Raw genomic sequence first — 13,279 nt, forward strand, 5'->3', positions numbered from 1 at the left:
TGTTGATTATATTGCTGTCTATATAAATAACTTTGCCTTGTCTAAACATCAACGGTGCGTTTCAAACGGGATATATCACCCTGTGAAGGGCACTTCAGAGTGAACACTATCATGGCCGCCATATTGAAGTGCTCCAAACTGGACACTTCAAAGGGCCCTTCAGAGTGAAGGATTTACAACTGATGGACACTTCAGCCCCCATGATCCTTTGCTCAGGGTTCAGAGTTCGATTTTAACTAGAAATGTATGTATAGTATTTTTCTATACTGTAATATTTATATGTTTAATATAATATTTATATTTATAATAAAATTTTTCCTAACAAGAGTAAGGTATTAATCAAAAAAACTTTTTTACCGTCTTCTTCATAGTTTCCATATTTAATATCTATAAAGGACAGGTTCAAATCAACATTTCCCTCTTTTAACCATAATTGCACTTTTTCCCAGAAGACACTAGAATATTTGCAAGCAAAAAAAAAAAAAGCTCTGTATTATCTGGAGAAGAATTACAAAATTTACATAATATCATTTCAATGTTAAATAAATCTAACCCTTAGAAACTCTCCAGAGGGATAAATATCTTATACGATTTTAAAGTGAGTTTCTTTAATTTTGGGATGAACTGGAAATTTTAAATAGGAGGTTCTAATGTGTTTAAGCATTTGTTTATCAAAGAAAATATCCAAATAATTCCTTGAAGACCTGTAAGGAAACGATATTGTTGAATATTTGTCTAATATAAACATTTGTACATTTCTTATTTTTAAATTCAGATTGCCCAAGGTATAATGATGGTAAAATTGGTGTAAATTGGCTATATGATAAATAACCCTTCATAATAATTTTAAGTCCAGAAGGAATGGCTGAAATTACTGTGAAAAACTGTTTTGGATGGCATGCGAAAGCATGTTTAATAGTAAAAGCATTGTAGTCCAGCACCTTCCATCATCGTCAAAGAGATCCTTTATAAACCAAATATTTCTACCAAACCAATCTTCATAAAAGAGTGATTTCTTTCTATGTAGAATATACAAAGTTATGGGTATAAATATAAAGTTATGGGTGTGTGCTAGTTTCCAATATCGCAAAACTTGATGAAATGCAGATAATTTAATTGGAAGTTTAGAAATATCGAAATCACATTTAAGTAAGAATTCAATGCCACCAAATTTCTTAAATAATGATGCTGGAATTTTAAACCAAAAGTTCTCAGAATTGTATAAAAATGCTTGCAACCATTTAAACTTGAACATGCCATTCATCTGTTCAAAATCAATCATGTTTAAACCACCCAGGTCATAGGGTTTGACTATATCATTTCTCTTAATGAAATGAGTCTTATTCTTCCCGATAAAATTATACAACGAGCGATTAATTAGTTTAGAAACATATGAAGAAGGGTCTAAAGCAAGTGTGGGGTAATGATCCTTGACAGAAACTCTGCTTTAGACAACAATACTCTACCAAAAATAGAAAGGTCTCTTTGTAACCAATTGTTTAAAATAGTTTTGGCCTTTTTTAATTTTTCTAAATAATTAAGTTCCATGCATCTCTTTCTCGTAATGATAATACCTAGATACTTTAGCTAGATACTTTAACAGGAATGTTATATAATGATGTGTGATCGCAATTATGAATGGGCCTACTTGGACTGAACGTTTACATGCACCAATTTTCGTCAACCCGAATGAATTGAATCTGTTTACATGTACTCTAAACATTGTAATCTGATTTATATATCCGTTTATATGTGTTTTATATACATTCCGATTAAAACTTTTGCGCACGCGCTCTGCGTGTGTGACGTCATATCAGTCACACTTGCAGTAACCCGTCAACAAACGATGATCATGTATCGACGAGATATTGTCAAAAGCATCAAATCTAGGCAATATTAAGAGGATTTGGCATTTCCAATTAATGTAGGCCTGTTACATTACTATTAGGTTAGGCTTCTTTCTTTCATTATTAAATTAATGTTAAAATAAATTTGCCCCGCAATAATTTCATAGCGCATCACTGCATAACTGGCGTGCTCTGAGGATAATATATAAGATTAGGCTATTTGCTATCTTTGAAAAATGTTTTAGGTCTTAGCCTGTACAATGAATTATAGGCCTATAAAATTATTAAGAGTGTAGGCTATAATATTGTCATCAATGAAAATTAAGTGCAGCGTTACTTCAAGCACTGACTTAAAAAACAACAACATCCTATATACACGAAATACTATTATTCTCATTTGCCATGTACGGCCACGAGAGAAATAATGGATTCAATTAAGACAGTTATATACTGTTATCAGCATATTATGTTGAAATTCGTCTCTGAGAGAATATGCTCCGTTAATGCAGCGCCAGACAGCTCTGTCACTTTTTACTTTCAATTTCTGCAGTGAATACTGACCGAGGTTGATCTTTCACCGCATAACTCTTGCACAAAGTTTGCACGTTGCTTCTTGTGTGATATCCATTGGCTCCCCTTCTTGTTTTAAAACGGAGAGATTTACAAAATTTTGAGGAAGGGATACAGCTACGCCACTGCCTGTTGGCACATCTTCACAACTAAAGACGTGAACGTTAACTTATGCGTCAACACTGCACTGCGCATGTGCTCCAGAGACTTCTGAATGCGATTGAGAAAGTAGTCGGATTCAAGCGTTTGGGTTTACATGGTCATTTTTTGCTGTTTGATCGGATTAGAAAAGGAATTACAAATATATTTAGCCTAATAAAAGGTAGGCCTATTAAAAAGAGCTTGTGACAAAATTGTTTTGGTTCCGCTCAAACTGTCAGTCAAACCTCTTAACTCCGCCCCCTGAGTGCCGCTGAAGTGCCACAGCAGAGCAGCTGAACGTCTTGCAACGGTAAATAAATATTGTTGTTTGAATAAGTAGGCTAACGTTGTCTTTACGAAAGAAACACTAGTATGTCTATAAAGTTTTATATTTTATGCATTTGAGGCCTGAGACCGGCGGCGGAGAGAGAGGGGGCTAGCATTTGTCATAGCCAATAGCATACAAATAGCCTTAAATAGCCTGTGCATACAGTAGTACTACATCTTTTATAAATTGAGATTTTGGCCAAACGTATTTTACAACAGGAAAAACTGAGCGCTCATAACCTATTGATGATGACGTAGCCTAATGTGATGATATTCGCTTGTCAATAACCCGGCGTAACTGCATTTGACTTTTTTAGTTTCGGCACATGCCCCTCAAAAGGTCTGTGCACGGCCCTGAAACCACCCCTTCCAATCCGATCGAAATTTCATTCAGATCGAGCTCAGTCGGATCGATTAAGGCGTTTACATTAATAATTTTCAATCCGTCAATCCGATTACAAATGGATAATTTGGGTGCATGTAAACGTAGCCGAGACCTCATCAGGTGTCTCATCATTGATGGAGATGGCTTTAGTGAATTCAGTCACGTGTTCGTCATTTGTGTGTTTGACTGTCACAGAAGAAACTCTTCTCTATCCTGTCAATCCAGGTACGTCATGTCTTTGTCATGTTTGATGAATTTGGGGTCATGCTAGTGAAGTGTTGTTCAGTTGTGAAGATGAATGTTTGTGATGTAGCTCGTTTGTTTCCTCACAATCTTACAGGTGTTGCAGCTGTGAAAGTTTCTTTTGTGCTGAAGTTGTGTTGTGTGCTGTGACACTTGTTTGATTGTGATTGTGCTTCTTCTAGCGTGTGTGTGTGTGTGTGTGTGTGTGTGTGTGTGTGATGTGCTGCTCACTGGAGTTGTTGTGGTGTGTTGGATGATAGTAGCGCTGCAGGAGCTTGTCAAAGGGGTTTTTCCATTCTACTCACTAAAAAATATTGGGTTAAAAATAACCCAACAAGTAACCCAACTATGGGTTAACATAGCACCTTCCCAACTGTGGGTTATTTTTAACCCAATGGTTGGGTGCTATGTTAACCCATAGTTGGGTTACTTGTTGGGTTATTTACTAATTATGACTATTATTCATTACATTATTTTAATATATAAAATACACTTTGTTTTCTAGATTGTTTATTTGTATAAAATAATATGTTTTAACAAATATATTTTAAATGACAAATTAAATATTGTGGAGCCATTTAATGTAAATATAAGTGTACATATTAAATTCAAAACACACAAGTGTAAATAAATTCAAAACCTATGCAAATTTGTACAAACAGTACTAGGGCTGCACGATATATCGCATGAGATTGTCACGCGCATTTCGTCAGTAAAGCCGGTTCCCTGATTACCGTTAAATCTCCATCACCTGCTTTCAAATGGAGCGGCATTTAATAGACAGAGCCGTAGATCACTGAAAAGCCACGCAATATCGCGTTCATTATCGAAGGCGATTCATCTGCGATATGAACGCGATATTGCGTGGCTTTTCATTGAACTACGGCTCTGTCTATTAAATGCCGCTCCATTTGAAAGCAGGTGATGGCGATTTAGCGGTAATCAGGGAACCGTCTTTATTGATGAATTGCGCGTGACAATCTCATGCGATATATCGTGCAGCCCTACACAGTACACATTCAAAACCTACACAAACATGTACAGAGTAAACTCAAAACATAAATAAAATATGTATACAGAACACAAAAATTCAAAATGAACACTATTTAAACCTACAAACGTGTACAGTAAATATTAAATTCAAAACCTATACATTTGCAAACAGTACACAATTAAAACCTATATTTAAAACCTTCGCAACCATGTAAACTCATACATAAAATATACAGAACACAAAAATACAAAATGAACACTAAATGAAAAACTACGAGTACACATAAATTCATAACATTAAATCCTTCAATAAATAAACATATCACACGTACAGCAGGCGCTTGAGGTCCGCAGTGAGGTCGGCCACAGGTAGGAATAATGGAATAGGACTCCGGTTCTATTTTGTGGGTCAACACTGTACATTGTATGCATTGATGTGTTGTAAACATACCTTAAGTGATAAAACCACAAATATGTTGGACCTAATGATGATGATCAAAGTTCTTAAGGAGGCAGCAGTGTTGAAGGAATCCCTCTTAATAGTCAACTTTTGAAGTGGATCCCAAAAAAAATATATATACATAAAAAAACTTGGGAGTTCTCTTTGTCCTCAAGGCATCAAGTCATGTGGATCCTGGCTTGTCTCACTGCTCAGGTAGTGCCAACCTTCAAAGAATAAATAAAGTTTAGTTGGCATGCACTGTGACAACATAAGCAATGTAAAATTATGTAAAAGTTACACTGAAGCAGTGCTGTACTGAATTAACATATAGTCACTGCATTACACCTGCTGTTAAAGGGTTAATTCAGCTTCCCAAAGAGCACAGCGTTAAGGGAACAGTGGATGAAGTTTCAGGGCTCGACAATAAGGACTGCCCGGGGCTAGTGTGAACGATGCTCGGGACAGTAGACGGAACGGTCACTTGTCTGATCGGGCCAGTGTTGTAGGGTGTGCGATATGTATCGTCTGTCTATGATATCGCAATTGTTGATTTAACGATCTGAAATTATCAAGTATGTCCCTCAATTTACAAAACCAAACAAAAACACACCCATTGAGCGCACGCATGCAATATGTGACGTAGTCTAGTAACAGTTAGGTTAGACTAGTGCGCGTGCATGTTTAGAGTGTACGCTTTCACTGCGCGTGGTTTAGTCTATTAAAATGCCTTTAGAATGACCCAGAATTCAAGGTAAGAGGCAAAAATGCTCCAGTATATCCTTTATATTTATATCACTTAATATAGTTCACCAACATTACACAGCGCAAGTTTTCTCCAAATATCAACAATTTCAAATGTGATATTGATTTTATTCGGCGTACAGTTTAATGAACAATAACTTAATATCAATGGACTTTAATTTTAGACACTAAATAGCCTGTTTCACTCTATTTCGCCAACGAAAATAGTTCCAAACAAAGTCCACAGAATTGTTTTGCGTCTCTGAGCAACACTTCCTGAATTGCCGTTTTAATGAATCGTTTGAATCTCAATGACTCGCTCATTAGCAGGGACTTGCTGCCACCTACTGGCGGGTTTAATTTCAGGTTTAAAGTGTCTTTTCATTTTTTAAATAATTTCAAATAACCCTTCTGGGCAATAAAAATTTTAGTTGCGTGGACTCTTAATGGAGGGACAGAAATTTCTTTAAATATCTTTAAAAAAGATTTTGATTTGCGTTCCAAAGATGAACAAAGGTCTTATAGTTGTGGAACAACATGAGGGTGAGAAATTAATGACAGAACTTTCATTTTTGGGTAAACTAACACATTAACAAGCAGAATCAATATGTACAGAGCAGTGTAATTTATCAAAGCTAATTTTGCAGTGTTGCTTTTACTTACAGGGTGATTGTCAGTTAAGCTGTGCTTCATTTCAGCACCATTTTCCCATCTGTGAGACATGGCGATGATGGCAGGACAGCGGGAAGGGTTTTGAAGGCAGTTTCTCCATGGCCATCTTTGAAAGACAAGTTTAAAAAAATGTTATTTATACCACGTGTGTGTGGACAAATTTCATAAGCATGACATGGTCAATACATTTTTTCCCAAAATAAAACAACCCTTCACTATTCTGAACATCATTAAACTCAGCATTCCATTTCTTCAATAGTTTTTGTTCCAAAGGATAAAATCCATGCAGTTTGTTGAGGTGTTGTACGTCTAATGAACACATTAGCTTGGCTGTGAGGACTTCTTGCGTTCTTTTGATACTAAATCGTTGTCAGTCATTAAACAACTTGGATTCTGTTTAAATTAAAACATAATGTATTAAAATGAAGGAAGACAACTGAGAAAAAAACAAAACAAGAGTAATAAACTGTACCCCAGTGTTTCCCAAACAACCTGGTTCTGTAGTAGCCCTAGCACTGCACATTTTGTCTTTCTAATCCTGATTTAAATAACCAGCTTGTTAGCAGAGAGACTCCAAGGCCGGAAAAGGGTGTCAGATATAGAAGACATCACAAATGTGTATTGCTGGGGATAATCTAGGACCAGTTGAGAACCACTGTCATCCAGCAGCATAATAAAACTTTCATCCACTTCTTGCTCTGTGTTACAATAAAACAGAAAAAATGAAATATTGACAGTATTTTAAAAAAGTTGTCACTTATTTAAATAATTACCTTCAAATGTTTCCATTAAATAGCAGGTTGTTGTAGTCTTTGCTTCACAAATTATTCCATTTGTCTAAAACACAAGTATAAACACATTTAGTACAACACAAATGCAAGAACTAACATAACGTTAGCTTCATAAGAAATAATAGTACAAAGATGCTTCAGATACCCCTGTAATACATTTACATGAATTACTATATAGAACATGCATTATTAATATAACTGACCACATTTCTGCAAATACCAGATTTGCATTTAGTGTTACTACAGTAAATCTAATAAACAGTAGGTTATTTATCTTTAACTACTCATGAACTAATCGTTCATTGGTTGCACAACGTTTTTCCAGCTTTCGCATAGAAGCTGTTGGGAATATTGCGCTTTTTCATCTTACTGTAGATTTTAGCGAATTCAAACAGCCCTGTTGTGGTGCCGTATGATCGAGGATTGAGGACCGAGCTCGCGCTGCGTGGAGGGCTGCAATGATGGTTGACTTTCTACAACTTTCTCCCATCTCCCGACTGCATCTCTGGAGCTCAGCCACAGTGATCTTTGGGTTCTTCTTTACCTCTCTCACCAAGGCTCTTCTCCCCTGATAGCTCAGTTTGGCCGGACGGCCAGCTCTAGGAAGGGTTCTGGTCGTCCCAAACGTCTTCCATTTAAGGATTATGGAGGCCACTGTGCTCTTAGGAACCTTAAGTGCAGCAGAAATGTTTTTGTAACCTTGGCCAGATCTGTGCCTTGCCACAATTCTGTCTCTGAGCTCTTCAGGCAGTTCCTCCTTTGACCTCATGATTCTCATTTGCTCTGACATGCACTGTGAGCTGTAAGGTCTTATATAGACAGGTGTGTGGCTTTCCTAATCAAGTACAATCAGTATAATCAAACACAGCTGGACTTAAATGAAGGTGTAGAACCATCTCAAGGATGATCAGAAGAAATGGACAGCACCAGAGTTAAATATATGAGTGTCACAGCAAACGGTCTGAATACTTAGGACCATGTGATATTTCAGTTTTTCTTTAATTAATCTGCAAAAATGTCAACAATTCTGTGTTTTTCTGTCAATATGGGGTGCTGTGTGTACATTGAGGAAAACAAATGAACTTAAATGATTTTAGCAAATGGCTGCTTTCCGTACCCACTGAATATTCAGCTTTCAGATGATGTATCAATCTCAATTTCAAAAAATTGACCCTTATGACTGGTTTTATAGTCCAGGGTCACATATAACAAACAAACAAACAAAAAAATTTAATTAATTAATTAATAAATAAATTAACAAATAACAATATATAATATATAACAATATAAAATAATGAAAACAAAAGGCACTAAACAAGACCAATAACCTTACTGTAGCCGTTTGTATATAAATTTGAAATGGAGTTTATTTATTATGTTATGTATATTATTAATTATTATTATATGTGCATATGTGTTTTTATTTTGTGAGCTTATTTAGTTAATTCACCTGTTTGGGTTGTACGGATGTATATGTCACCGCGTATAAGGGCGGATGGGGAAGTGACAGAGAGAAAACAAATGTTTGGATTTGGGAATGGTGGTTACTAACAGTTTTTTGACCCCTTTAATTTTGCTTGGATTTCCGTTTGTTGGTATTATGAACTTAATTTAGAAATGCTTTTGAAACGAAACTTTTTGCTTTTAATAAACGAAATTAATTTTGAAATGAAAGCCTGCGTTTGGAGTGGAGTGCGTGCAAAATAGGCTAATCGCTATACCTGAATCCACGGCCTACAAGGAAAGGCCGACACAAACCTTGATTTATTAACCCATTAAACACAATATACCCCATTTACTATGATATATTTACTTACAAGTCATTTGCCCATAGCATAGCAGTTTGCCTTCGCTATGCTTCCGCTCATTAGGGAATCGCCCTTGCCGGGGGTCGGAGCTAGAGCCACCTGTGTACAAACTAGTGGTGAGCATAGATTAATTTTTTTAATCTAGATTAATCTCACTGTAATCTTGGAATTAATCTATATTAATCTAGATTAAAATGGCTCATTTGAATTCTGCCGAAGACATTCAGAATATGTGTGCTACCCAAATAATGACTAAAAGTAAACCGCCATTTTGTCCGACAAAGCAGTCAGGAGTTAGAAGATTAAAATCGGTGGAGTTAAACTTGAAAAATTGTGTATATTGACATCTTTCCGCGTTTGAAACAAGATTGATTCTCATGTTCATTGATGTTTATTTGATGCCATAAATGGACTCGTAGTAAGAGATGATCGGTTCACGAGCCTCTTGAGCTGAGGCGCTACAGCAATCTGTCACGATCATGGTCACAACAAATTAAAGAGCCACAAAACGGTTTTTATTGTTTGAATTTCTTAAAAACTACACAGGTTGAATGCTGGGACTTATCCACTTTGATCCGTGATGCATTTATCACTGTGTGTGGCGTGACGGCGCCATGGCTTGTCGGACAAAGCAACAGTACCTAAGGGGGGCGGGTCTTTGCGAAGGGTCAGTTCGGCTAGGTATACATCCGAGCTAAAATATCAAGGTGAAAGTCATCATAGCTTGCGTAGTATAAACCCAGCTCCCAACCCAACTTTGAGAATAGATTAACGGCAATATTTTTTATCGCCGATAAGAGTCTCACGTTAACGCCGATAACGGCCCACCACTAGTACAAACGTTGAGATTTTTGAACGTTTTTCTGCTAGTGCTGTGTAATTATAGCGTAATGAATGTTAAAAGCCATGAAACGAAACCCCCTGTTGTCATTGTGAAACTTGCTGCATCCCCAAACATCCTACAGGGTCCCCGTCGAATAGATAGCAGGCGGGAGTGACTTCAACTAATGAAGTTGTACTGGTGTATTTTGGAGTCTGCTGTTTTTGAATGAGCCGTTTTTGATGATTTGTTTTTCTTTCTCTCTCTCTCTCTTTCTCTCATTTTTCTGTGCAGGTGGATATCATATCTCAGACAATCTCATGTCAAGGAGACAACGATAAAACACTATGCCCAGAACGAGGCCCAGTACATGAATTACTTGGCTGAAACCCCTCCTTCGACATGCAGGCTAACCAAGACTGTCCTGATCAGGCTTCGGCGGGAGATGTGGCAGATCCTAAAGTCCATGCTCAGAGCGTGGTGGCGCACCAGGCAGCAGTGAAGGCCTCCAAGGAGGAAGCTGCGAGCTTTCGAAACAAGCTATCCCCGAGCTACTGGGTAAATATACGCACATTCGTTCTATCCACAGACATCCTACGGGGTCCGCGTAAGGGCGGCGGCCTCCCACCTGCCACCTATTCGACAGGGACCCCGATAGCAATCCGTGTACAGGCCCTTTGTTTTGTTTTTTGTTGCTGATGTTAATTTGTTTTTGTTTTTTCTCGTTTGTCTGTTTCAGCCACCTTGGAGAGCGCACCCACCGCCAAGAACGTGTGGCGTTTTTACGGCCACTTCTCCGTTTCTCGCCTCCATCATACGCCTCCAGGCGTATATCAAAATATGATCATCCAGGAGGTGGAGGGTGTGAGGAAATCAACGTCGGAGAAATCCTACGTAATAAACGTGAGCGGTTTACATTTTTTAACCCGATTGTTGTTTTTCTAGCCGCACCCGGCACGGTTGTGTTATTACTCGCATTGTGTCGTTTCTTCTCAGATCGAAAGCCACAAGACGAATCAGGCCTACGGGGTGGCCCAGGTGGCGCTGCTGGAGGAGGAGTACGGGCGGGCCAGGCGTTGGCGCTGAGGAACAAGCTGCCGGGGGGGGGAAGACGGCCAAACATTTTTTCTTCACTTCTACGCCGAACCCCCTTCAAAAACTTGAACAGTTACTTCCAGGAGGTGTGGAAGGAAATGAAGCTGCCTGGCTGTCTGACCTTCATGGACCTGAGGACCTCGATCGCCAGCCACGTAAGCATCCCTTTCTCGAGCACCTTTTTTGTCTCAGCGTGGCGGTACGTGTCCATCTCACCCCCCTTTGCCTTTATTTTATTTTTGCAGGCCAAGTACACTCACGGGGAGGACGACCGCATGTAAGTGGCGAAATTCATGTGTCACGACATGAGAACCACCGACAAGTTCTACGTGATGAACCTCACGGCGAAACAGGCGTTGGAGCACAGCTCTTTGAACAGGCACTGGAGCCGGATGGGAACTAACAGTTTACTCAATAAATAGATGCTGTAATCCCTTTTCAGCAAGTGTAAAACTGCAATTTATGGGTTTTATTCAAGCGGCAACCTCCCCCAGTTTCTCGTGAAGACAATACGGAAGTAACTTAAACTGCGATTCATCGACTGGCCGCTAGGGACAGGCTGCAAAAGGGAGCAGAATCTCATTGACCACCATGTTAAAACAGCCAAGTTTACTGCAGAAAAAAACATGTTTGCACTCTGGTTCAAATTGAGTTTTGGTCTATACTGCTAATTTTGCCTTTCATGTCAACTCTGAGGGGGTGAATTTTTTTATAACTCATCCGTTTAAATTATATTAAGCCTTAATGTTCTGCATAATTAAGGGCGTGGTCACTTGAGTGACAGGTGGATTGGCGCTGCTGTCTGTGAGCCGTCATGTTACCTCAGTTAATTCCAGCCACTGAATTTGGCATCTCAGCCGTATTTGTGCCTTTTTTCTGGATTATTTTATACAATATATGGCTTGCTGCATACTCGAGACAGATGTCAGTCTGTGTACATGTGCTCGCATGCGGGACACACGTTGTTGGATCGTCGTGGCATTGGCTAAAAGTTTTGTTCCTGAGATTTACAACAATGACAATACCAGGAGGATATACAACTCCGACAGCACTGCTTGGATACTAGACTAAACTGCTGCACTATTTTGAAAAATTATACTTTGGACATGTGCTCATTAGTTTGAGAGAACATTTGAGAGTTATACAGATATCTGGTACTGTATGTATAGAGTTTTACATTATAAACGCTGCTCAGATTGCATCCTTTCTTGAAGAACGATGATGGAGAGCAAATCATTCCTTAGATATGTAATGCAAACGATGGATAATATATAAAGATTTCATGGATTTAATGCTTTCATGAACAAAAAGTAGGGGTTTTTTATGTTTTGAAATGGACATTTTACCCAAGTGCAACAGATTGGATTCATCTCGCGATCTCTTTTTCATTAAAGGTATGAAGTCCCAGTTGATTTTTTGTGTTATTTGCACACCCCACAAATGAATTAGCCTACTGGTGTTAGAGCATCTAACGTTATAACGTTATCTTAAAAATCACCGTAGATTGACAGTAAAACTTTAGTACTTTCTAATGGTATTGTTATCTTTATTAATATTTTAGATAGTATCTAAGATAGATATGCTAGGCGGGCGTGGTTTCAGCAACAAGTCGTATGGGCTCCAACTTCGTCCCGCCTCTTTGCCCATTTTCAGTTATTCGGGAGTGACGTACGGTCACGTGCAGCTAAGATGGCCGCGGCCTCATTTACGCGTCAAAACTGCTGTTCAGAACTCTATGGGTGACGTCACGGACACTACGTCCATATTTTTTTTACAGTCTGGTTTTATTTACCATTTAAAGGTATTTCACTTGGTAGAAAGGACTGGATTGTTTGACACAAAGCAAGTAAAATAGGCTTCTGCTATAATCATGTAAAAATCATGCTCGATTAAGCAATTAACGGCAAAATAATTCAATTAATAATTTTGATTTATCTGTTACAGAAAAAGTTTATTTGCTATTAGCATGGACATATTACCACAGACACAGAGTTATATGTATTTGCAGGTTATGGCCGTTTGATCATGATAAAATCAGTTGTAGACATGTAGAAACAGGGGCGATACCCTTTAAACATGCTGTGCGCGCTCCCGCAGACGGCAGTCAGTTTTCGGCACGACACCGGCGTCATCCATTCAGGAGCGTCAGTGTTTGTTGTTGTCAGTGAACAAGAGTGTGTCACGATCATATAAACACAAAGAACAACATCATATAACAACATGACATGACATTAAAGGTGCCGTAGAGTTCAGATGCCCTCCCTCTATGACCATTCATTCCCGCACTGTGTGTGTGTGTGTGTGTGTGTGTGTGTGTGTGTGTGTGTGTGTGTGTGTGTGTGTGTGTGTGTGAGTGTGTGTTCACTACACTCTGATCCTAATGTGTAAACACAAAGACTACAGA

Source organism: Chanodichthys erythropterus, chromosome 24 (genome assembly GCF_024489055.1).
Source record: "Chanodichthys erythropterus isolate Z2021 chromosome 24, ASM2448905v1, whole genome shotgun sequence".
NCBI classification, from domain to species: domain Eukaryota; kingdom Metazoa; phylum Chordata; class Actinopteri; order Cypriniformes; family Xenocyprididae; genus Chanodichthys; species Chanodichthys erythropterus.